Source organism: Bos javanicus, chromosome 21 (assembly GCF_032452875.1).
Source record: "Bos javanicus breed banteng chromosome 21, ARS-OSU_banteng_1.0, whole genome shotgun sequence".
NCBI lineage: Eukaryota > Metazoa > Chordata > Mammalia > Artiodactyla > Bovidae > Bos > Bos javanicus.
Window position 1 is genome coordinate 65,990,879 of NC_083888.1, and position 18,494 is coordinate 66,009,372.

At 47.2% G+C, this 18,494-nt stretch overlaps 1 protein-coding gene and 1 long non-coding RNA gene across 13 annotated transcripts in view; one reads left to right on the forward strand and one right to left on the reverse strand.

Moving 5' to 3' along the window:
• Positions 1-18,494, forward strand: part of PPP2R5C (protein phosphatase 2 regulatory subunit B'gamma) — a 140,137-nt gene that overhangs the window by 46,455 nt on the left and 75,188 nt on the right. The window lies entirely within an intron of this gene.
• LOC133234606 (uncharacterized) lies at positions 1,336-14,360 on the reverse strand. The gene is made up of 3 exons (XR_009732222.1): positions 9,393-14,360; positions 8,637-9,268; positions 1,336-2,627 (listed from the first exon to the last, which is right to left on the reverse strand). It is a non-coding gene; the product is annotated as an uncharacterized LOC133234606 (long non-coding RNA).

The window sequence follows — 18,494 nt, forward strand, 5'->3', positions numbered from 1 at the left end:
CAGGTGTGGGGTGCTCCTGCGTGGCTGAAGCCAGTAAACGTCGTGAGGGCGGCTGCCCCGTGCTGTCCTCACCCCCCAGAATTAGGAAGGAAATTGGGTCATCGACGACAGAAAGTGAAAGCCCCCCTCAAAAGACCTCACTAGTGACTCTGTCTCTGCAAATAGAACTAGACGCAGGGTGTTTCCTATGTAGCTGTCCCTCCCTGTGAAGCGACTTTTTAGAAGTATACCTTGAAAGCTACCTGGAGTGAGCCTCTACATAAAGCTGTTTCTCTCTCATCATTCCTGCCAGTGAGGAACAAGGAACGTAACCAGAGTAACAGAGAGCTCTCTGGGGGGTGGTGTGTGTTTATGTAAAGCCCGCACACCTTTTGTTAATTAGTCTTCTCTGAACTGATCATATTTTTTTCATTAAAAGATGCTAATTATGTAGTCGAATAAGGAGGTATGGTTAGTAGTCAGGCAAAGGGTGCTTTGCATCTAGGAATGGTCCGAGTCCTCCCAGGCACAGCCATTTGGGGTGCAGCACACCCCATTTCCATACGCCAGGTAGCCCCACAGGGCGGTTCTCCCCTGGGCCAATGACCTGCCAGATGTGACGAGCTTTTGTGAACACTGACTTGTTCCGCCCAGCCCTGCTGCCTGGGAGGTGGCTGGGACGTCCTTGACACTCTTCCCCAAGGTCACCAGCCTGTGAGTCCCAAGTCCACGGTCCTGCCCCTCCACCAGCTCCACGTCCCCAGGCCACTGCTGGTGGTTCTCCCAGAGGAAACAGCCACGTGTATCATCTTCTGATATTTCCTTTTGGCCTTTTCTGGAGACCCAGCTAGAGCAATCTTTGGGGGGCTCTGAATTTCCAAGTGGTCAGATAGGACAAAGCAGCCTTCCATCAGCTCGGGTCCTGGCCACACAGAACATCCCAGACCAGAGGCTGGGGCGCGGGCCAGTGCAGGCAGGGGCATGCAGACCCCCGCCCCGTCTCCCCACCGTCTGCTTCCAGACAAGGCCCGCCGCACCTCCTCTTCCCTGTCAGATGGAAAAGGCCCATCAAGGGTGCGGAGAACTCCCAGGCCTGGGCTAGTTTCTCTCACTAATGTACTTAAGGAAGAGTCTTGCTTATTCATCTTGGAGAGACATTGGCTCACGTGCGCAGGGACAAACTGCAACAGCCAGAAAAGGCTGGTTTTGTTTTAGGCCCTTGAATTATTCATAAATCAAAAACCCTTCAAGTTGAAAAGAATAAACGCAAGAGATGTAACAGTCGAACATAGTGAATGACTCTGTATCAGATGTTTGTTCTAAAAACAAAACAAAATCAAACCTGCAGAAGACATTCGTGTGGCTGTTGTGGAAAGCTGAGTAGAGCGATATGGAATTTTCTATGGAATTACCATTAGTTTCAAAGGGATTCTGATTTGTAGGAACTTTCCTCGTCCTTAGGAATTGCAGATGGAAGTATTTAAATACGGGTGAAGTATCACGGTCTCTGCACCTTACTTCAAACAGCAAAGAGAAAAATAACTGTAAAGCAAAATATGCTCATATCCCTAGTTGTTGAATCTAGGGAAGTGGGCATGTGGGTATACAAGTATATACAAGGAATACAAGTATTCACCTTCCATGTAGGTTTAAACTTCTTCATAATGTTTGAAATGTCTTTAAAGTGTTCTGCTTTAGAAAAAAATGTGCAAAGGACATTACTTAGAAATTATTTCCTAAGCAGTGAGCAGTGGTCTTTCATATTCAAGCTTGGGCCTGCCTTCTGTTTTTGCTTTTACTCCCTTGCTAACAAATGAGTGGCCCGTGGTGAAATGATAAGACAGGGGCGTGGTCATCTCGGATGGGCTGGGGCTGAGACCCTGTAGCCCAGCGCCTCGCGGGTGGGTTCCCTGACAGCCACACCATCTTACCGAACAGTGTTTTGCGGGGTGTACCTTTTTTTTTTTTTTTAATGTTTATTGGCATTTTTATTGGTCTTTTAAAATGTAACAGCTTAAAGCACACTCTCAGGTAAAAGCAAAGTTCCCTCTGAACTTGACAGGCGGGGTGCTCAGTGGTTAAAGGCGGGGTTCAGAAGTCACAGGGGTCCCCACCGTGGGTTAGCTGAGCCATTTCAGGCAAGCTCACTCATTTCCCTGCCAGAAATGGGAAAGAAATGGGGGGTTGTCAAAGGATCTACCTCTCTGGATTTTATGAGGGTTGGTTAAGTGAGTGAATATGTGTGAAACTCTTCACACGGTGCCCAGAGTGCTGTGAGCCCATGGGCCGTGTTCATGGTTGCCGCGGTTGTCCTCTCTTTTCTAGGTCACGGTGGTAATTTAGAGCCCAGCGCCTTAACCACAGCTTGTCTTATTTTTCTGCCACTGTGTTGTCTGTATCTGTGTCCCTGTCTCTATCTGCTCTCTCTCCCTCCCCCGTTTACCAAGCCTCTCTTCCTGCAATTTGCTTGTCGTTTCACCACCTGGAGGAAGTCGGTGTCACTGATGACCCTGGAGTGTGCGCTGTGTTCTGCTTGTAGATCGCATACAGAAATTGCCTCATCAGGCGACCCTCGGATGATCATCAGCCGCTCCGTTCGGTGTGTACTGATGACCCCCATTCAGACTTCTTGCTCTCAGGGGTCCAGCCTGCAACAGGAAATCAGCATTTAATACAGTCCTCTCCTCACCTCATTTTTAACTCTTTTGAAGAAAGCCAGTTTAGCATAAGATTTATAAGGAATTCTCCTTTAAGAAGATAGAGATTTTATCTGTGATTAATCCCAAATAGGATGATAGTTCGTTGTTTTTAAATGCAGATATTGCTTTCTGATGCATTAGTAATTTGACTTCCAAAAGTTTACTGTCATATGGTCAAATCCCATTTTGTTAGAATTCCTAAATTCCTTTTTTGTGTGGGGATTTTTAAATTAGGATAGTATTTGATGGGACTTCCCTAAAGGTCCCGTGGTTAAGGCTCCGGCACTTCAGATGCATGGGACGCAGATTCAGTCCCTGGTTGGAACTATTGGGTTGGCTAGAAAGTTCCTTCAATTTTAAGGTTAAAAAATAAACCTTTCATTTTTACCAAAAACTTTATTGAACAACCCATTTTGTCCCACTGCCTTCTGCCATTTTTCAGGCAACTTCATAGTTCCATCTTCCCAAAACTGTTTATCTTTTTGAGCAAAGAACTGTTCCAGGTGCATTTTAACAGTCTTTCAGGGAATTGAAATTTTTCCCATTAAGAGAATTTTGTAAAGGTTGAAATAAACAGAACATCCAAAGGTGCAAGGTCTGGTTGGCACGGCTGATGAATCAGAGCTGCAGCCAAGCTGTAATGATTGTCGCCTGATCATCAAAGCCACGTGTAGTCTTGTTGTGTTATCCTCGTGGAAGGTGAGGATGCGTTTTCTGTTGGCTAATTCCAGACACTTTCGTGTCGAGTGCTGCTTTCAGTTGGTCTCGTTGGGAGCGATACATGTTGGAATCCATCTTTTGGTTTTCCAGAAGGAGCTCATGCTAGAGGACTCCCTCCCAATTCCACTATGTACACAGTATCACTTTCTTTGGATGAAATCCGGTACCTTTGGGTGGTTCATGGTGGCTCACTTCGCTTGCCCTGCGATCTCTTCCATTCCGCATTATTATACAGCATCCACTTTTCATCACCATCACAATTTGTTTTAAAAACAGAACATTTTTTGTGACGTTTAAGCGGAGTCACACGAGGAAATATGGTCAAGGTTCCCCCCCACCCCTGCTTCACTTACGTGGAACCCAAACATCAAAGTGATTAACATAACCAAGCTGGTGCAAATGATTTTCAGTGTTTGATTTGGATATTTTGAGTATGTCAGTTATCTCCTGTGGCGTATAACGCTGATTGTTCTCAATTAATTTCTCGATTTGATTACTATCAACTTCAACTGGTCTGCCCAACCAAGGAGTATTGTCCAGCGAGAAACCTCCAGCACGAAACTTCACAAACCACTTTGACGTATTCCATCAGTCACAGCACCTTCTCCATACACTGCACAAGTCTTTTTTTTTTGCATTTCAGTTGCGTTTTTACCTTTCTTGAAATAATAAAGCATAATATGCTGAAAGTGTTGCTTTTTTTCTTCCATCTTCAATGGCTACTACAAATGGCTACACAATCCAGTTTGGTGTTCGTTTTTTTTAACTCATGCTGATATGACACCTGTCACAATACAATTTAACAAAATTGTTTTGAATGTAGTAAAAGACAACTAAGTGCTACAAGAAGCATCTTATGGGAAAAAAACCAAAGAACTTTTTGGCCAATCCACATGCCATACACCCCCCAAAAAAAGATAGTATTTGAACCAACTGAGATCCAAACTATAACCTTATACCTTACTGTTTCAAGGTTTAATATTGTAGTATTTCTAATAGAACTTGAGTTGTTAACACCTGTTTGATTAACCTTTTCAGTCTCTGCTCTGTCTTTGATGCGTGTGAACTTCATTTGAATTTTTGTCTGCTTGTTGCATTATTCACTAGCAATGTGTTCTAATTGTGGTAGTTCAACTTATAAAGTTATGAGCATAGTAATGTTTCCTAAGGAACAAGCCCAGTTTTCCTAAATTGCTGGTCCTTCATGCTTGGTAACTTCAAGGAGGAAGAAGAGCCGGGGACCAGGGGAGGAGCGGTGTATGTTTGTAGACCATTTTGGCGTATATACAACCAGAAGTCGTTCTTCTCTCCTGGTAGTAGGCCAGGCTTCTCCAGCGCTGGCATATGATAACACTGTATTCACAGCTCTGCGGGTGTCCTCAGTGTTGGCATAAAGCAGTGGTCACTGGGCCCCTGGAGTTCCTGAGATACTTCCAAGGGAGCTGCAAGGTCACAGTGGTCTCCAGAATTGCAGGCAGATTCTTTTACCATCTGAGCCACCAGGGAAGCCCTTTCTCAAGAATACAACAGCCTTTTTTTCGCCTGTGTGGCCGTTTGCCCTGATGGTGCAAAGGCAGTGATGGGTAAAATAGCTCCTTTCGCGGAGCAGGCCGTGGTGTCCAGCTGAAGACCACCACGCACCCCACCGTGTCGCACGAGTCTGACCCAAGTCGATCCTTGATGAAGGATGAAATGGTTAGTTTTATTAGATCTCAGCCTTTGCTCACACGCCTTTTAATAACGTTCTGTGGATGACACAGTTCACATGAAGCCCGCGGGCGTGCTGCAGTGCTGCGATGGTCTCCAAGAACCCTGCGCAGCTGTGTGAGTTGCAAGCTGAACTGGCCACTTTTTTCAGGAACATTATTTTTACTTGAAAGAACAAGAGACAGACAAATGGGGTTAGTAAGACCCGAGTATGTGACATATGTTTTCTCGAAAGTGAAGTGAAAGTGAAAGTCGCTGAGTCGTGTCCAACTCTTTGTGACCCCATGGACTATACAGTCCATGGAATTCTCCAGGTCAGAATACTGGAGTGAGTAGCCTTTCCCTCCTCCAGGGGATCTTCCCAACCCAGGGATCAAACCCAGGTCTCCCACATTGCAGGCGGATTCTTTACCAGCTGAACCACCAGAGAAGCCCATTCTCAAAAAGGAATGAAGGAAGCCTGTCAGCTCAGGGGACAGCAGTGGCACAGTTAGTCGCCCAGGATAGAATTCAAGCTTGTAAGCAAAAGTTTGAATTTTGGGGAACTGCCAGTGTGAGCTTGACAGCTCCCAGCGCTGACGACTTCTGATGATACTCACAAACGGGGCTTCTTGATCTGAACGACAGAAGAGCTGCACGACTGCACGCCAACACATTGAGAGATGCTGCAGACATTCGTGGGCAGGAGAGACGTTCAGAGTGCAGGACACACCACGGGCTTTGATGTCACTGAGACATCGTCAGTATGGTTTCAGATTCCATGTTGCAGCTAAGCTTTCAGAAACTACCGCTTGTTGAACATTAGCATAGACTCAAAGAAGAATGACCACAGTTTTTTTTAAAGTCATTGAAATACCTCCCTTTTCCAGCTAAACATGTGGTGGAGACTGGGCTGCTTTTTGTATACTTCAACCAAAGTACCATATCAGACCACAGTATAGACGCAGAAATGCAGGTCTACCTGTCTTCTATTAGGTCAGACTTTATAAAGAGATAAGCAAAAATATAAAACAGTATCATTTTTCTTGCTATTTTTTAATACAGGTATTCTCATGATATTTCAGCTAACATGCAATGAGCCTGTTACCTTAAGTGAATCAGTCAGTACGTGTTTTAAACCCTCTCTAATCTGGTATCAGTAAGTAGAATCCATGTGATCCACGCTCTTCAGGGTCCTCCAGACTGTTTTTAGAGGACCTGATTCTGACACCAAAAACAAGTGAAAACCCTTGGCCCAAGACAGCTCTGTAGCATGAGCTGGACTTGCTGGACCCTGTTTTTACTAAGTCTCTGTATTTTTCTCTCCTCCTCTCTCAAAAAGAAAAAAAAAAAAAACCTTTCCAGATTAACTAATCAGCTAATAGTGTATATAGGTCTCCCGGGCCACAGTGGGAGCCAGTAACTGTGCCCAGCATGTGGGTAGTGGAGTCACCCCAGGACTGGGCCCTCTCTTTTGGCATTAATTGGCTCCCTTTTATCTTTTTCTGATCTATTTTAAAAATCCATATGTGAATATTGCCAACTAAAATTATCCCTAGCCTTATCCCCAAAATGAGTCTCCTACCTTCCCTGGCATCTCAGAGCAAATTGTTTGGAGTTTGCTGTGTATCATTTTACACGTGTGTGTGTGTATTCACACCAAGTAATGTAAACGTGGATTTATCTACTGACTGGAAGTATATAATATTTTTTGTTTTCTGTTTTTTTGTGGATTTTTTTTTTCCCGGCGCCTCGCAGCTTGTGGATTCTCCAACCAGGGATTGAACCCAGGCCCTTGGCAGTGAAAGTGCCCAGTCGTAACTTCTGGACCACCAGGGAATTCCCTGTTTTGTTTTGTTTTTTTATCTCTTAAGACAAAAAAGCTAGCATGCTAGTAGTTTTGGAAAACTAAACCTTTGACAAGGTTTTAACATGTTGATAGCTTTGTGAACTAGTTCCTGATGCTCTTAGCTAAGTGTAACATTATAGTATCCTGAATCGTGCTGTATATACATACACCGTATAAACTCTTGAAGTGCGGTCCCACACTTTTCTGCGGATTGGGTTTAAACCCCTCTGGGACAAGGTGGGCGTCTGGCGGGAGGCTGCAGCGAGTGGAGCGTCTGGCTCGTGCCCAGGCCGTCCCAGGGACGATCTCGGGCGCTCGCAGCACACAGCCAGGTGGCACCGAGGCTCCATGCTCATTGTGCAGAGGTCCAGAGGGAGCGTCCGCGGGCAGACCTGCCCAGGCAGTGAATGGTGAGGCCCGTCGGACTGGAGCCGGGCTGGCTTCTCCCACACCTCTGTGCTGGAAATGTGGCCCCTTCTCTGTGCTTGAGGCCTGGTCCCCAGGAGTCATCTTACCTGAGATACCACCAGTGACCCTCCTTTGCCTACTTTTTAGAATATTTTCCTAGATGTTCAAAACACTGGGGTCTTGTCAGTTAGACCCCCTTCTTAAATTAGGTCCAGTCATGCCGCAGTCGAGCTGTCGGATTCAAGGCTAAGGCCTAACAGTGTGTCTTATGGAGTTACTGGGGTCCTTGGCTGTCTCCAGACCTTCCTGAGTCTGTGAATGTGCTATATTTTTAAATGCGTTTGATTAAATTACTTGTTTTTCAAGGGAATTGAAAGAAAAGAGCTGAGATTCAAATTCTAGCCTCCTGTCCCTGAGGACAGAAGCACGTGATGAGAATAAGCAGATTGCTCCTTTTATCCTTAAGAGAAATGCTACGCTGGTAGAAAACTTGAGTGACTGGTTTTTTGGTTTTGTTTTGTTTTTTTTTAATGACTTTAATAAATTTAAAAACATTATCTCTTTGCAATAAAGTCACAAATGACATTTTATTGAAGAAGCATTATTCATCTTAAACAAAGGTTAACTTAAGTTTACACTTTAAGCCAGAGTTAAACTTGCAAAGTCCTGAAGTCTTTTTGCTTATCTTCTTCCTCTCTGCCTGCTTCTTCCCATTAAGCACTCTCCTTTCTTATTTTGTTTCATTTATTCTTCAGATGAGGCCGTCAGATCTTGAAACTGACCTTTTCTAAGGCATGTAACTTTCCTTGGGTTGACTTATTCAAATAATACAGTGTCGGTGGATATGAATTTTGGATTTTTCACTTCTAAGTTTTGTGCACCAATTAAATATAAAATTTTCAAATATTGATCTTGAATTTTTGCACTTAATTTGATATGCGTTGCAATTGTGAGTACCCAATTAAACAAACATAGACTGTCCCATATGCCTGGATTGGGAAAACACCTTTGGGGAGTATACACACATATATATGGGCTCACATGCGTCTCTAAAGCCAAACACCAACTTAGCTCAGTCTCTAGCCTTGTTGTTTAGTATATTGCCTTGATCATCTGCTTATTTGAGCCTTTCTTCTGTTTTAAAAAAGGAGGAGAGCCCTGAAGTGAAATGTAAGCTAAACTGGGATTATAATTTTAACACTACTTCATGTTAAAAATATAAAGGGGCGTTTAAGAAACATATTCAGTAACGTGTTCTCTGCCAGGAAACAGGGACTTATCAGCCAGTTACTCACCTTGACTGTGACATCCATAGTAACTCAGACACGCCAGGTAAATATTTAGACGGGTTAGGAGTGTGCAGAACCGAGGCAGGGCCGCGCAAGGGCTGATGCAGCTCGGGCATCAGCCATCCCAGTGCGTGGCCCTGTGTCCTGTCTGGTACACCAAGCACTGCCATCACCCATTTCTTGCAGGGTTTTCGAAATTGTATGGCCTAGAGAGAAACTGGGAGGGCCAGCTTACTCAGGGCAGTTCGTCCTCCCGTGCTATCGATACCCAGAGGCCGATGGAGGCTGCGGTTGTTTGTCATTAGCGCCCAGGAACCTTTTTCATCTTCAGAGCACCTTGCAGGTACTCATTAACCATCCCCTCTCTCCTGCGAGGCAGCAAACAGGTTTTATTAGTCCCTCTTTTACAGCTGTGGAAGCCAAAGCAGAGAGGTTCCCGGCCTTGCCCGAGGTCAGAAGGATGAGCTCCTGGGTTTTCCGAGTCACGACTCGGGGCCCACACCCCTCTGATGTGCACACCGCCGCTCTCAGCCCCTTTATCACAGACGTCTAGCAGCGCGGTGCTTTCTGCTCTGTTTCTCACAGGGGTGCAGAGTGCCGTGCAGCTGAAACCAGGTTAGTTGATCTTATGGTGTCATCTAGAAAAGCAAGAGATGCAGATTCTGGGTCTTGAAGGTAAGGGCCGTGCCTTGGGGGTTTGTGGGTACAGATGAAATTAACTGAGTGGAGCCTTAAAGCACACCCACTTGCCCTTAGCATAACCTGGAAGCTCCTGTTGAAACACAGTCTCCCGGACTGCTTTCCACTTGGTCCGAGGACCTTGCACGTCCCAAGAGACTTACGTCAAAGCTTTGTTTTCACCATAGCTAACAGAGGATTTCGATGCTGACATAAACTTACTACTGGTAAAGATTCCTCATGAGTGATCTTAGAACTTGGAACAAAGTAAGATATATTGTTCTGTTGTAATAGAATTTGGAGCTTTCGGGCGATAGGGAGGAGAGACGTTCTTTATCTGAAAACTGGCTGTTTCAGTATAAGCATTTGTCCAAGGGGAAATAGTAGGAAGGACAGCTGCTTTTGGGTGATGTATACAATTGGGAGGATGTTTACATTTTAAAAATAGTTTTTTAACAGCCAGTGAACTCATGTTCCTGATTTTCATAAAGCTCTGAGATGTTTCCTTCCTCATTCTTTGCTCCGAGAGCTCTGTGCACGTGTTCTTGTTGAATTCAGCACTGGTAGTATAGCAGCACTCTGGCCTTCATTGTGCCAGATGAGGTTAAAATTCAGACCCCGGATTTTTAGTCCACCAGGTTTGTTTTGATAGGAGGGAAAACTTGATGGAATATAGAGAACAAAATTTAGTTGTGACCTTCTGCCTTCTGGCCCCCTAAAGCTTTGTCTCCTTCCCTGAACAAATATTTATAAATCACCACCCTGCTGGTCGGTGCTGTGCTGGGCGCTGAAGGTGCACGTCTGGGCACCTTCAGGTTGGCACCGGGTTGGCACCGGGGAGGAGAGAGTGGTCTGGCCGGGTGGGGCAGGGGCGGGGAGGCCTCACCGAAGTCATCCTGGATAAGCTCACTGGTGGTCCCAGGCACTGGCGGGGCCAGGGGTGACTCGTTCAGCACATCGGGGAGTGTGTTACGACGGGTGTGGTGAGAGAAGCGCTAGAAAAGGGTTTTTGTCAAGTAAGCAGCATCTCTTTGTGGACCAGAAGTGGAGACCATCAGGGAGCTAGGAGTGAGAAGACTGAGCTGCAGACCATGGTTGTCACACAGGAAGGGAGGGCCCCGGTTCCTCCCACAGTGAACCTCAGAGACAGGCGAGAAGCTGATACCTTTGGTAGGGAAATACCCGGGTTATCACTGTGTGTGTATGCTGTAAACATATTCCTATTCAAAAACTAAAAGGGAGACAAAGCAGTAAAGTGGAGGGCATGTGTGGTTACTCATCTTGCCGTGTTCCTTTGCTCCTAGCTAACTAGTTAGAACATGGGGTGGAAAGGCCACTGTCACGGACTTGGATTTGAGACGTGACCAGAGGTTCGCTTAGCCAGCCCTGGCCCAGCCCGTTGGCCCACGACCTCACTGCAGAGCCCAGGATGCAGGAAGGCTCTCAGTCACCTCCACTTCCTAACCAGGGCCTCACTCAGACTATACGGTTCTGGTTGAACTGACCTTTCCCCGTTGCATTTCACTTCGTCGCATGAACCAGTTTTGCTGTATTTCAGGTGTCATCATGGTGCGGTCAGCCCTCTTCCTTTCTTGCATGTGGGTGGTAAGGCTGTCAAAACCAGATCTGCTGGAAACCCAAATCGCAGCATCGTCTTCAGCAGAGAGGGTTTTCAGAAATTTTCAGGGCTGGAGGGGGAATTTAAGAAGGAAATTGGAGAAGATGAGGCCGAATGGCTTTGGGCTTTCTGGTGGCACAAGAGGGGAGCCCTCTGCAGAAAACTGAGGGGAGCATGGTGACCTGGCAGAGGGAGGAAAGGGTCATGGGCGAGAGGAGCTGACTGGGTGGGTGAGGTGTGGGCAGCCTCCCGGGAGCAGTCCGCGGTGGTGCCTGTGATCACGATCCCTTAGTATGGACACGCTTTGCAAACACTTTTCCCCAGTTCTGGGCTCCCTTTTCACTTTCTTGATGTTATCATTTGTAGCAAAAGAGTTTTTAATTTGGATGCAATCCAGTTCATCTAATGTGTCTCTTGTTGCTTTTGGTTTTTGGTGTCATTTTTAAGAAATCATTGCCTAATCCAGAGATTTGCTCCAGTGTTTTCCTTGAAAAGTTGTACCACCTCAGTTCTTTCACTTGGTCTTTGATCCACTTTGAGTTAATTTTTGTGTGTGGTGTTAGGTAAGGGTCCACCTTCATTCTCCGGCATGTGGCTCTCCAGTTTTCCCAGTGCCATTTATTGAAAGGCTGTTCTTTCCCCACTGAATGGACTTGGCACGCTTGTGGAAAATCAGTGGACCGTGAGTGTGAGGATTTATTTCTGGACTCTCTTCTGTCCCATTGGTCTATATGTCTGTACCAGAGTCTTGATTCCTGTAGCTCTACTGGAAGTTTTAAAATCAGGAAATGGAAGTCCTCCAGCTCTGTTCTTCTTTTTCCAAACTGTTTTGTATTCAGGGTTCCTTGCATTTCCATGTAGTATTTAGGGCCAGTTTGTCAGCTCCTCTGGCCTCTCTCACTAGTCTTGTCAGGGCGAGCATTGGTTAGATCAGGACAGTGCACTCCGCACTCTGCCTGGAAGCTCCTCTGATTGGGGCAGAAACCTGCTCTTATTGGGAGTCTGGGGCCATGTCCTGTTCTGGTCTAGTTCAGTTCAGTTCAGTCGCTCAGTCGTGTCCGACTTTGCAACCCCATGGACTGCAGCAGGCCAGGCCTCCCTGTGCATCACCAACTCCCGGAGTTCGCTCAAACTCATGTCCATAGAGTCCTTGATGCCATCCAACTATCTCATCCTCTGTCGTCCCCTTCTCCTCCCCTTCAGTCTTTCCCAGCATCAGGCTCTTTTCCAATGAGTCCGTTCTGCTCTAGTAAGAACCCCCAAAATGTTTGAAGTCTTGGGTTTTGTCTCAGACAGCTGTTTGAATTTTGTGTTCTCTGTATAATTATCATAGTTTAATATAAAGATGTCTGACATAATTTCAACTGCTTTTTAAGACGGATACTCCAGGAAGTGTGCCGTGTTTATCCTGCGGTCTTGTGCACACATCCCCGCCCCCCACGCTCAGATCACATGCCCCAGTTTGAAAGGCCGAGTTGCAGGAAACCTGCCCGGTGGACCTTTTGTGTTTGTGACGGTTGTTTCTTTGACCATCAGCTTCTGAATCGCCTCTGCAGACCCCAGGCTGGTGCCCGCCCGCCAGGCAAGGTGGGACTGCCTGACCTCGAGGCTGCCGCCCTTTCCTCTCGAGACTTGAGGCAGGTTTAGACCTTGTCGGTCTTGGCCGTCAAACAGATTGCTACAGGGTGCAATCCATTCCGTTCCCTAAGTTATCCTTTCTTGGAAGGTCAAGTTCTCGGCCAGGAGCACCCTCCTTAGTTTATCTAGATTCAGATGTATTGACAGTGACGGCCTGGAAATAGTCATTTCCAAATGCCTGTGCTGCTCTGTGACAAGGCTTTTTGCCTGTCCAGGCAGAGGTAAAGGTGATGTAGTGTGGAGTTTTCACACGGCTAAATTAATTCAATTTACAGGCCTATCCTTTATGCTAAGATTGTCCTTTTTTGGTATTAAAATGTCTTTTATGATTTTTTAAGAGTGTTCCTATTTGTCAGTTACACTGGTAAGCCAATGTCAGTCTTTAAGATTCCTTGTGAAATTTTATTGATCTGCAAAATCAAACTTCAGAACATCGCTTTAAGCCACAAATCTCCTATTTATGCCTTGTTTACATTCGGAATTACCACATAATATTTCAGACAGTTTATGTAACTTAAAAGCCCATTTTTTTATTTCCTTTATATTTCCAGAATAGGCAAATCCACGGAGACAGAAAGGTTAGTGGTGGCCAGGGGCGGGGGGAGAGTGTTCTTCTAGGGTGATGAAGAAGTCTTGAAACCAGAGAGGGGTGATTGCACAACGCTTGAATGCACTAAATGCCACTGAACTATGTACTTTAAAATTGTTAATTGTAGGTTATGTGAATTTCTCCTCGGTTTTTTTTAAAGTCGTTTTATTCAATGTTGTAATTATATATGAGCCGGAAGGTGGGAGGGGGGTGTGTCGGGGTTATATGAATCCAGGTGAGCACAGGATGTGTGCTTACACACGCTGGTATATATTATTAATTTGTGTCTTTAAGCATTATCATTAGAAGCTAACCAGATCAACAGACTTTCTGCTTTGGGACAGCAAAAAAGTTGGTTTTAAGACTCCACTGAAACTCAAAGGTATACTTTAGTCTCATCTCACAATGTACATCCACCTGCTTTTTACAACCTTTCACCCTGGAAAGTTGAAGTTTTGGACTCGCCATCAGAAGAAAGCGGAATAAAGTTTCTCCTGCTGCTCTGTCAGCGGCTCTGCCCTGGCGTTTACTGGGACGCCAGCCACCAGGCTGGAGACGGTCCGTGACGTCCTGTCCTGTAACCCCTGAAAGGGGAACATGAAATTTGTCCTCCTCTGCCCCCAAAAAAGAAAGGAGAGAAAAGATCCTACGTTATTTTTAAGTGAACCCTTGTTACAAATTCCAAGCACAGCATTGTTGTTGTTAGACTTTCTTTCCTTGCTGCTTCCAGAAGGAAATCCACAGAACGCCCACCGAGGCGCTGGGGTTGAGCCACCCTGGACTTGGGGTTCTGGGGGGGCGGGAACACTCACCACTGTTGAGGTTTCTTAGTTTTCTGAAGTAACAGAGTTCAGGATCTCTAGTGAGGTGTCCATAAGGTGGATTTTTTTTTTTGGGGAAGGTGATTTTTTCCTCTTAACTTTGACTTTATGTTTGTAAGTGTGTTGAGTTTTGGCAGTGTTTAAATGGTTTTCCGTGCCTCAAGCCTGCTCACGGCAGGGCAGTCCCAAGCACATAGGTCTTGGAGGGAGGGATTCAGACATGGCTCCGCGGCAGTCCGCTCCCCAGTCGCCCTTAGCCGGTGCCTTCCAGTCGCGCTTCCTCACAGGCTGCTGGCAACTCAGTCCCCCTGTTGTTTCGTGGTTCTTGTCAGCATTGTTTTCTGCTTTGCGGCGTTGAAGTTGTACTGGAAACTGTTTAGCGTCCATAGTGACCAAAAAAAAAAAAAAAGTTTCTGAAGTCATTTCTATTTTGTCCTCAGCTGCCACAGCTGACTGTTCCGTGTTCTTGTCTGTTAAGAGCCAGAACCGAAACAAGGGCATTCAGGGTGCCATCTGAATCTCAGATTCTGTATCATTCCGTAAAAAAGAGTTCTGCTTTTGTAAAGAAAACACCTGCTTCGTTCAGGCCTGCCATCGAGGCAGGCAGCCTCTGTGTCCTGACTCGGTGGGAACCTGCAGTGTGAGCCATCACGGTGCCTCTTCTCTCCCGCTCGTTCTCCGAGGCTCAGCTGGCTGCTGTCCACAGGAGGGAGGCAACGTCTTAATCCGTTAATTTGGGTCCCCATCACCAGTTAACCTTTGTAGCCCCTCTAACATTTTACATGAGTGAAACCTTCCGTTCTCCCAAGTGGAATCGCAGAGGGTTTGTGAGCTATACGCTGCTCCCTCGGATCCCGAGACCAGCGTATCGCCCGTAAGGATGACCCACCTCGGAACTGTAACAGGTTCTCAGCTGTGGTTTTGGAGGCTCTGTCCCAATTCGGTACTGCTTTGAGGCCGACGACCGCTGAGGGTTTGCCCAGACCTGTGTAAGTCAGAGTGGCCAGAAGTTCACCGGAGCTTCCCAGGGCTCCTGGGCCTGGAAAGGAACGCAGTGCGGGCTCTGTGTTGTGCTAGGCGTACGTGAAATGGGTCTCCTCTAGCAAAGATATTTGGGTAAGGTTTAGTATAACTCTGTTATGGTATCCAAAGAGACACATGGTTTCTGTCAAGTTGGGTCAAATTCTAGCCCCTGTGTCAGGTCCTTGAGTTGAAAGGTATGAATGGGCTTTCAAGTTCAGAAAGCAGGGAAAACACAGATAAGCAAGAGGGCCCGCCCTCAGGGAGCCCGTGGACTGGGGATGACCAGAAGAGAACCATGTATCTGTGGAGAAGGTTGGAGGAAAGCGGCTGTGGGGCTGCAGGGGGAGAGGATGAAGGGAGGCTCAGTGAGGTTCCAAGGGGGTGCCTGCCCGCCGGCTGGACTTGCAGCGGTCGGGATGGTGTGGGGTATGCGGCAGAGGGAACTGCAGGAAGGCGAAGACGTGCCCGGGTGCCGGTGAGGGCTGGGGGCTGGGCCTGGGCCCTGCTGGAGGCTTCTTGTAAGTGTGTTCATCCGGCACCTTTCTGAGCACTTTTGTGTCACACCAGGCGAAGAATGCAAACAGCCCAGGTGGCACCTGGAAGCCCTGCGGTGGGCAGATGTGGCAGCCGTGCAGGGCGAGCGGCCTGCAGGAAGGGGTTTGGTTTTGTTTTTTACATGCTGGGGTAGCCCCAGGTGCTTCCAGATGTGGTTGGCACACACCGCTGGTAGCAACAAGAGGCGGTTTTAAGCACCAAAGCCTTGCTCAGCTTTAGTGATTTGTCTTGTTTTACAACAAATGAAATATGAGCCTTCTTGTTGGTGTTTGTGATAGCTTAATGTATAAGACGTGCTTGCATGCTTACCTAGGACATTTTATTATTTTAGCTACTTCCAAAAAAGAATTCGGTGAGGCCTAAAGTATTAGAATATATACAACAGTGTATTAAAGAAAAAAGTGCATTAGAAACCAGTTTGGAGGGTCAGTTCAACCTTTGAATCAAGCTGTTTAGCACAGTTTCAGAAAAAAAAAATTCATGCTACTAATGGTCCAATGGGCATAGCATCTTTTTAAGCTGGCTTCTAGTTTATAACTAAAACAATTGCAAAATGCACAAAAGAAGGTGCTTACCTTCCTGTGTGATTTGTGAGGTGGGACATGGCCACCTTATTGTAGTTTATTCCTGAAATAAGTAAAAGAATTCATCTGTTATTTACACTGGTTAAAGCTGAGTTTAATTTGTCTGAAGACGTTCTTGTTTTGGCAGCAGTACTATGACGGAGATTTGAAGGCAAAACCTGAAAGAACTAATTGACTGCCTGGGAGTGATGGAGAGATTCTGACACAGGGTTCCTAAATAGTCTTATATTTATAGACCCAGAGACTGGCAGAGGGTCAGCAGAGGCTGAGAGCAATTGTTCCCTCAGTGAGAGAAACAGAATGTACGAGAGGGGTTCAATGATCTTGCTTCTCATTCAGGACTCCAAAGTATGCCCTTTGCTGGGTAGTAAGAGTCAACAAAGAAAAGCATGAACTTGGTGAAAGAAGAGTTTTGTTTTGTTCTTTACACACTGGGGTAACCCAAGGTGCTTCCAGAAATGGTCGGTACACGCTGCTGGTCGCACGAGAGATGGTTTTAAGTGGTTCAGGATTGAACATTATTTTAAACATTATATGGGCTTCCCTTGGGGCTCAGCTGGTGAAGAATCCGCCTGCAATGCAGGAGACCTGGGTTTGATCCCTGGGTTGGGAAGATGCCCTGGAGAAGGGAACAGCTGCTCACTCCAGTATTCTGGCCTGGAGAGTTCCATGGACTGTATAGTCCATGGGCTCGCAAAGAGTCAGACACAACTGAGCGACTTTCACTTTAAGCATTGTATATTGATGTAAAAGTATGTAATTAGCATGTCAAATCCACAATTTCTTAGGTTATTGTTGTGTAGGACAAGGCCTAGTAAAAAGTGTGTCCACTTAAACAAAAACACCAAGTAAGCAGTAGCACGACTGTGCACAGATGTGGCTGAAATTGAGGTGTTTGGGGATGCCTGAAGCACGGAAACCCTGGGATAGGCCCACTGAGTTCATCCAAGGAAGACTGTTGGAAAGAGCCCCGCAGTCTCCTGTCTGCTTCCAAGCACAGGAGCCTGGTGGCGCTGGACTCGGAGGCGGAGGGGTCTGGGTCCCAGTAGCCCTCAGGGGAGGGCCAGGCTCACAGCCGTCCGGCCACTTGCGGCCACACTCTGGCCTTGCGTGCTGTCTTCCTCCCCCTCCTCACCTCACCCTCAGTGCCCTTTGCACCCTCATTCACTGGGTGACTTCTCTGTGTCTCTCTATGCTTGCTGGTGTAGCTCGAGCGAGTCACTTAACCTGCTGAGGAACTGTTTGCTCATCTGTACATTGGGGATGATAACCCTCTCTCTCAAGGAGTAGTTGTGGGTTCTACTTTCAGTGCGACGAGGGTGTGAGCCCCAGCACAGAGTGTGGGACGCGCTAAAACCAGGCATGTTTGCAGCCACTGCGATCAGATCTGCCCGGTTCTTCCCTCGTTTCCAAATTCAGACCCCCAGCTAGTGAAAGCGGAGTACTGGTACTTCACTTTTCAGGAGAGAAGGTTTGGCCTGGCCAGAACCTCACGCTGGGCTCACGTCTGCTCTCGGCCCAGGCTGCGGGGGAGCAGGGGACGGGCGTGAGAGAAACCATCCACCCGGGTCTGCCCCTCGGGCCGACCCTGGGACTGCTGTGGCGTCCTCACCGGCCTGAGAGACGCTCAGCCCCGCTGATGCCTGGGGGTCCCGGCCAGCCTGTCATGACCAGAGCAGATGTTTTAAGACGGAGCTGCTTGGGGTCAGCGGGGAGATCCCTCAACTCTCGAAGTTGGGCACAAACTGTCACAGATCGGAAAGTTGCCTACGACGACTAATTGTGTGGTGTGATGGTTCCTTAGGCACTACCGCCGTGGGTAACTGGTCCTGATTTTGCCTTCACTTCTGGCCATGATCGTTTCGCCCCCACTTTTGTTCATTTGGTTTCTTTCGAGAGGACGCCATGTGGTGGAGTTAGAGGCCCTGGGTTTGAGTTCTGTCTCTCCCGGCCAGCCATCAGGGCACGTGACCGTGCCGAACGAGCCTTCTCATCAATTTGTCCTGGGATCGGGCGGCACTTGTGTGTCAGTACACTGCCGGAATCATGAGAGCGCCGTAAATATGTTTTACGTTTTCTCTCTAATGTGCCTCAGAGCGCTTTGGTTTGGGCTTCCCACCTTCACTGAATCCAAAGTGGTCTGTTTCTCTGACCGACCAAGTCCGGTGTGGCCCTGGCAGTTTGTCACAGACCAAGGGTCACCTTGTGAGTCTGGCCGGAGAGCAGTGGCTGACGTGCCCCTCGAAGCCTGTCTCCGGGAAGGGAGAGCCCCGTCTGCGTCCGACCAGCCTGTCTTCCGCGCTGAGGTCCTGGAGGTTGGGTGTGAGGTTAGAGGCGGGGACAGTGAGACCAAGGCCA